Raw genomic sequence first — 6,847 nt, forward strand, 5'->3', positions numbered from 1 at the left:
CTGCACTCTCCCTGCTGGCTATTGAATCCCAACTAGTCAGGGGACTTTGAGAACTGATGCTGTCTATACGTGCTATCGGACATTTCATAATTCCCACCTTAAGAAGTCGTGATTACACGATTGTTGCATTCAAGTGCTTTGTTGTCGGAATGAACAGGACTCATGGAGGATATCAGGTTTATTCTTGCCTATTTATTGGGAAAATCTTATTAAAACCAAAATTTTAGGCCTATGCAGTGTCCCATGCACTGAACACCAGTGGTGTAGTCCAGTTTTTTGTAGTGAGTATACTGTGATTTTTCCCTCTCAGTCTCATACTCACCCGTCCCAAATCACAATGGCAATGCCCTGGCATTAGTTTTTCCGAGGATAGGCCTATATGTCACCAACCATCAAGCATTAGGCCTGCATTTAAGTGAAAATGAATAGCAAGTAACATGCAGCTTGTTGTGTGTTTTGAAAGCAGCGAAAACTGTCCACAAAGCCATCGGGAAGTGCGAGACTGAGCCAGTTTGATAAATATTAGAACCTCACCGGAGGGGGAGGGGGTACAGAATCAGTTCATTTTTTGCCTTTTCGCCATTTATTATGATATGAATTTACTTACCCTCAAATTGTTCCAAACCTGTATAAATGTATTTGTTCTGCTGAACACAAAGATATTTGGAAGAATGTCAGTAACCAAACAGATGACTAACATTGTATTTTTTTTTCCTACTATGGTAGTAAATGAGGGGCAAGATCTGTTTGGTTACTGAGATTTCTCCAAATATCTTCCTTTGTGTTCAGCAGAACAATGAAATTCATACAGGTTTGGAACAACATGAGGGTGAGTAAATGATGACAGAATTTTCATTTTTGGGTGAACTATCCCTTTAATATCCTAAAGAAAATATATTGGATGCAGTCATGCAGACATGTAATACTCAACAAACCTTTAAGTGTAACTTTCACTTTAGTGTAGTTCTTAAGTTGATTTGGTGATTAAATCATTTAATATGAATTAATAATAAATTAAATTCGATCCACAATATATACCTACATTTTGTTCAGAATAGTATGTGCTATAAATGTGCAATTGTCCAGTAGTACCACATAGTGTCACTGTTTCCCAAGTTCTGAGTCACAATTAGAAATCAAGTTTGTGCAATAAGATCAGTCATCTAATATCAGAGTCATGCATCATTGGTATAGGTTGAGGTGTGTGACTATATATATATAGCATTTTATATTTTATAACAGCAATTTGTTATCTGATATCATCTATAGTTTTGATTTTAAATTTAGAACAGCATTTTCAGCAGTTCTTAAATACACACACACACAAAATGAAAAGTAGCCTACTTTTGAAAAATATATTTAAAATCGCGTACACTCGCCTGAAGACTCCGGTCATATAAGTGACATTAACTTCCCTGTACCTGGGAAAAGTTAATGAGGTTCTCATTTAGATTTGTAACAGAAAACCTTTTATGTGAAACTGTATCCACGCCACTAGGTGTCGGTAAATGTCACTAAATGTCTATCGGTCACATCGGTCAAAGAATCACACTGTAAACCCAAAATGAATGCACTATAAAAGAGATTATATTTGTATGTATCAGTCTTTATAACTTTTCCTCACTATCCCTCTGTCTCATAAGTATGACTAATGACTAATGGATATCCAAAACTGTGGCTTAGCTACAAGTCCAGACACAGATGCTGCTGTGTTTATAGTCTGCTGTAATTACCCTTCTTAATAATCTGTTCCCAAAAACATAATTTATTTTCTTTACTGATGCATTCAGTCTAGTAGGCCTACAGGTTATGTTAATGTTAGCATCCTGACAACATTTTACTCATGCTTGGTTTAATAAAGCAACAAGCCCCAATAAGTCTGAGTGCCTAATAGCTGTTATGAATTCACTTTAAACCACAGCTTCATGGGGCTTATTGTTTTCATAAAATGGTTACCACACAATACAAATATTAAAGCCCCAAAAAAATGTATCAATGCAACTTTCATGAAGTAAAATCACTAAAGCCTGGAACACACCAAGCCGACGGTCGGCCGTCGGGCAGTTTTTGTGCATTGGCCGACTAAGTTTTCTCAGGCCGTTTTGACATGTTGAAAGAGAAAGAGACTTCATGAGTGAGTCAGTCATGAAGGCTTTTACATTGAAAGAACCAAAACTTGTGAACACGGAACAAGATGCAACTGACAAATGCGTCGACAGTGTCAGGGCATGGGGAAACTCATTAACTGTTAAAAGACAAGATATCGCATTGTACATTCAAACAGATTTTTTAATTACGAACATAGGGAGGGAGGGACCTGAGGGAAACCGCTTTATATAAATGCAGGTAGCCTACACATTGTCTCTCACAATGCTCTACTATAATACAGTAAGCTTCAATTAACAAGAAATGAGAACAATATGGTTACATTGCTAAGGGTGTTGTGTAGTGATACACCCGCTGAGAGAAGTGGTCATTTGCTGTGTCATAACCGGATCTTATGACTATCTTTTGGTAGCTCAGTAGTTATGACAAAAGAAAATGCTATAAAAGATGTTCCAGTGGTCATGGCCGTGTTTTATCATGACTAAAACACAGCTATTGTCCAATCAGAATCAAGGATTGTAACTAACCGTTTTATAATGGTTATTTTATGTACATGTCATCTTGTGTTTTGTGAACAGGATGTTATTACTAATTGATTGATTGATTGATTGATTGATTGATTGATTGATTGATTGATTGATTGATTGATCGATCTCAAAGGGAAATGACTGCATGTGGAAAGCATCAGAAATGGAAAATATTTCAGAATTAATTTACCCAATGTAAAAAGTATAGCGCTGTTCCAATGTCTTGTCTTCATGTTTCCGGTTATGACACAGCATTGCCAACTGGAAAATAAGTAATGTGAAGTTTTATGTGGAAACTTGTCTCTGATACTTCCAAAGTCAAGTTTTATATGGCTTACTGCCTTAAGGTTGTTTCATAACAATATTTTCATTTGAACTTTCTTTAAAGATGATAAGTGCAATTGAAGAATTTACTGAAATGTGGTCATGTCGACCTCCATGGAGGTAAATCAACCTCTTATCACAGCAGGTCATTAATTATTTACAATCTGCATTTTACAGACTCAGTTTTATATTAAAAATTACTTATGGAACATCTTTTATAGCATTTTCTTTTGTCATAACTACTGAGCTACCAAAAGATACACAATGTTTAGACAATAATAAAAGAAAAGTGGCATTGACACTGATATTTATACTCTTACCAAAACAGCCTACAAGACTGAGCTAAGTATATGCATAAAGGAAGTGAACACCACAGTCCATCTAACCTTGATTCTATAAAAAGCACATCTATGACACAGAAGTAGAACTCATAATCAGACTATCAAATAATGACCTATTCTGGCCCTGAAGTTTTAGATGCCACAACATTTTTATTCTTTAAAATACCACTTTGTAGGTCAAGACAGTTGGCTCTGGGTCAAATGTTCTCATAGTTAAATTTAGATTCAATTTGTTTTGAGTATTATTTAAATTTCTGTTCCAAATAACAGTTCCAAACACTTAAGAGAGGTTTCCTAAAGTTTGAGTTCCTGTTGAGAAAGAAACACTGTTGATAAACTGAACAGAATGACACAGGCCAAATCTCAGATGATTAAGAGAGAACAGATTGTTGGCCCAAACAGAATCCCACCTGCCTGCCATAAACTATTAAATAAACCCTGCATCACTTACTTGCATACGTGGCTGTAGTAACAACCTCTGTTTGCAAGCTTCTGATGCTTATTAGAATTATTGTCGTAAAGGAGTACTTAAACCAAAAATTAAAATTCTGAGCATTATTTACTCATCACAGACAAAATAACAGCATATAATTTTGTCAATTTTTGGTTGAACTAATGCATTATAAATATGTATAAGTTTGAATAAATATAATATATATATATATATAAGGTGCTGGTATAGTACAGCAATGCACCCATTTTTGTTTCAGACTTATTTATGATTTTGTCGGAACACATCTGGAACACATCTGCTTCCTCAAACGGGAGGAAAAGTGTTTAAATGTGCCTTTCCAGTGCATACTTCTAAGTACATGCTCTCTTTCCTCTGAAAGAGAAGAGTCATAACTCTCATACATATGACTGGCAGAATATCTAATCTTAAGAGATCCTGAAAGCCCTTCATTTACCTGTATTGAAATTTAAAAAGGAGGGAAATGGTTGCAGAAATGCGTTTAAAATAAAAATCATATCTCTTTATTTTACGTCAGAAAAAAGAGTGAAAAATGTTCCTTTTTTCTCTATTTACATTGTGCTTATTTGTAGCAGAATAGCATGTTTTTGTAATGTCCAATAGTCTTAAAGTTTATTGCCTCACATTAAGTGAATGAAACCTGCAAGCAATTTGAGTATAATGGAAATGTCAGGACAGTTAGGTCATGCCACAGTTGAGATTAATTGAATAACTATATGGAAGCACCACAGGAAATGCTTTCACTGATCACGTTCAGCTTTTACAGGCATCTAAATTAACATTTCATTTTAAAACATATTAATCGTTTAATTATAGATCAAATACTTTTAATTTTTTTCTAAATAGACAGTAGTTTCCATGATTTTTGTGATCTGTCACTCACAGAAGACATGACTTATCTGCAGCAACATCCATGATACTTTTTAAAAAGTGTTGCAAGACAGACATGTATTTGTGACTTTCTAAATAAAGTGTCATGGCCAACACTTTATCTTTTTGACAAGACTGCAGTCTGAGCATGACTGTCTCTATCTCATTTACACAATGAAATAAACGGAACTGGAAGCAGACACAAGCTTGAGAGTAAAATGTTCATGCAAAAACCTGCATGTAAATATAACTTCCAGTTATTATCACACCCATATGTTCAAGGTTTTAAACAAATAGTTGTTCCTAATTTGCCAAATCTTCATTGTGACAACAGTTGTTACCTTTCTAAGTTTTAAGATATTTTAACATGAAAAATATTAGGGGTGTGACGAGACCAGTATCTCACGAGACAAGACGAGACTCGAGATTGAGTTCACGAGACGAGACAAGATGGCGAAATACATGACTAGAAAAAATATTCTGCAGGTGTATTTGAAATGTTTTAACTAATCATTTTGTAATGAATGTCATTTCAGTTCTACTTTCTGAGACTGAATTATCATATGCAGTAAAAGACAACAATACTCAAGTAATGTAAAAGGTTTTGCCACTAACTCAACTGACTGACTTCCCTCCTGTATGATTTCAGTCTCTTCAGATCTTACTGTACATGAATTATGAGCTTCTACAGCTTTTGACCTCCTAACTGAACTCCTCTCCACAATCTGATCACAGAAATAAAAACAGTATAAATAAAAATGGTAACACTTTACAATAAGGTCTCATTTATTAACATTAATGTATTAACCAACATCAACTAACAACAAGCAATATATTTGCTACAGTATTTATTAATCTTTGTTAGTTGATAAAAATAGTCATTCATTGTTAGTTCATGATAGTTCACAGTGCATTAACTAATGTTAACAAATGAAACCTTATTGTTTGTACTAGTAAATAATAAGAAGAGAAAACTGTTATTCATTTTTATGGTAACACTTTACAATAAGTGCAACCATAATCGCACTCTCTCAATATTCAAAGATCAAATAAGACCAAATTTTTCTTTGATACAGAGCTCAGAGATGGTTACAACTACACTGCCCAGCCTAAAATAGCTTTCATATTGAGAGATATCTGTATTCATCAGGGAGCCGCTTTCAAAATGCGGGGTATTGAAATCACGTTTGAATGCGCGCGCGCGTTTACTTTCACTTTTAAACAGTTTAATTAACTTTAATTAATTTTCACAGTTATCCAACTGAATTAAATGTTTTTTTTTATTTAAATACAAAGCAAAACGACAGTGGAGGCATAATGTAAACGTAGCGGTGGCATATTCTTTCGTAATCATCCTAACACTCTGTCATGGCAACATCACGAGACTACTTTTCGCCTCGACGAGAAATCTCGTCACAGTTTAGTCTCGCTAATGCTAATGCAAGTAAATGTGATTTCAGATTTCATTTAAAGTTGCCATCGAATGAAAAATTGAATTTACCTTGGCATAGATGAATAACAAGAGTTCAGTACATGGAAATGACATACAGTGAGTCTCAAACACTGTTATTTCCTCCTTCTTATATAAATCTCATTTGTTTAAAAGACCTCAGAAGAACAGGCGAATCTTAACATAACACCGACTGTTACGTAACAGTCAGGATGTACGCCCCCAATATTTGCATATGCCAGCCCATGATCGAGGCATTAGACATGGGCAAAACGTCTGGATGTGCACAGCTGAATCATCAGACTAGGTAAGCAAGCAAGAACAATAGCGAAAAATGGCAGATGGAGCAATAATAACTGACATGATCCATGGATAACATGATATTTTTAGTGATATTTGTAAATTGTCTTTCTAAATGTTTCGTTAGCATGTTGCTAATGTACTGTTAAATGTGGTTAAAGTTACCATCGTTTCTTACTGTATTCACGGAGACAAGAGAGCCGTCGTTATTTTCATTTTTAAACACTTGCAGTCTGTATAATGCACAAACACAACTTCATTCTTTATAAATCTCTCCAACAGTGTAGCATTAGCCGTTAGCCACGGAGCACTATCAAACTCATTCAGAATCAAATGTAAACATCCAAATAAATATTATACTCACAGGAATCGATGTATGCATGACGAACACTTTGTAAAGATCCATTTTGAGGGTTATATTAGCTGTGTGAACTTTGTGTTTGCTGTTTTAGGCTGT

This window comes from Megalobrama amblycephala, linkage group LG9, assembly GCF_018812025.1.
Source record: "Megalobrama amblycephala isolate DHTTF-2021 linkage group LG9, ASM1881202v1, whole genome shotgun sequence".
Lineage (NCBI taxonomy): Eukaryota > Metazoa > Chordata > Actinopteri > Cypriniformes > Xenocyprididae > Megalobrama > Megalobrama amblycephala.